General features: G+C 40.5%; 1 protein-coding gene across 1 annotated transcript in view; it reads right to left on the reverse strand.

Moving 5' to 3' along the window:
* Lrrc66 (leucine rich repeat containing 66) overlaps positions 1-1,364 on the reverse strand; it is a 37,192-nt gene that overhangs the window by 16,691 nt on the left and 19,137 nt on the right.

The raw sequence follows: 1,364 nt of genomic DNA on the forward strand, positions 1-1,364 counted from the left end.
ATAAACATAGGTAGGTATGTACTTGAGGAGATACACATATAAACATAGGTAGGTATGTATTTGGTGTGGGCAGAAATAAGGTAGTGAGTGAAATTAACAGTCATCACGGTTTGGTGTAGGATGGCTGAGGGCGGGGGAGAAGGATATGGAGAAAACTCTTTAACTTTATATATATTGGCTCATTCTTTCAAATGAGCATGTGCTATTTTTATCACACACTCATTTAACATTTATCATTTGTGTATTTGTATATGGCTAACACAGTACATGTATGGATAACTGTCACGAGCCATTCTCTCCTTCCACCATGTGAGGGGGGCAGGATTTGAACCCAGATCATCAGTCTTGTCTGCAATCACCTTTCTTTTCCTGGTGAGCTGTATTTCTAGTCTAGTGTGTGCTCTTCTTAAATTAAAGAATCAATTTTTAGAATCCTAACCATGATTGAGTAAGGTGATGAGCAGATATCTGTTGCTTTGATTAACCGTGAGTGAAACCGAAAGATCGCCCTATGATAATACTGGAGAAACCTACCCTGAAGTTTATCATTACAGAAATGAATTCTTCCACTTTGAAAGTTCCTTATTCAGTTTTTAAAGCTTCTTTTTTTTTTTAGGGTTCTCTTTGTGTATATTTATTCTACATGGTCCTGTATTGCAAAAGAATACGTTTGTGCAAGTGTAGATTGTATGTTGAGTGTATCCGCCTTCCGTCCCTTCCCACCTGTCCCCTTTGTTCAGTTGGAGGGTTCTAATTCTATTTCTACATCACACGCACATCTTTATTTTTAGCCATTTGCATTCTTGCAACTGTTTGCCGTTGATATTATAACTATTTTCTAGGTATCCTCAGATATTTCAAAGGTAAAAAGATCACAGGTAGACTTTGCTTTCCAGCACAAGAATCAGATGGAGTTTTCGTCTCTGCCTTTGTGTTTCACTTTGCTTTGGGAAGTTCGCAAAAGGTCCCTCTGGCACTGAGAAGGGAGACTGAGAACAAGGTGCCAGTCACAGCAGACTTGCAAACTTAATTCCCAGATGGGTCTCCTAGGGAGGTGCTTGCAATTTCACACGTTCTTCAGCCTTGTTCTCAAACGTGGGCTGAGTCTCTAATTTCTGGGTAGCAGATCAGGCTTATTCAGTTCCAGAGCCAAGTTTATCCCTTGCTTACTGTCTGCAATTTATCGACGACAAGACTGATTCTGAAGAGAGCAGGTCACATAACTGAAATGGCTGTACCATGCGGATCATCATACGTGCACTTGAGTCGCACAGATTAAGCAAGAGAACTTTAAAGAAATGAATCAATCAAAAGATTATGATGGCCAGGCGGTGGTGGCGCACGCCTTTAATCCCAGCACTCTG

This window comes from Microtus ochrogaster, linkage group LG1, assembly GCF_000317375.1.
Source record: "Microtus ochrogaster isolate Prairie Vole_2 linkage group LG1, MicOch1.0, whole genome shotgun sequence".
Classification (NCBI taxonomy): domain Eukaryota; kingdom Metazoa; phylum Chordata; class Mammalia; order Rodentia; family Cricetidae; genus Microtus; species Microtus ochrogaster.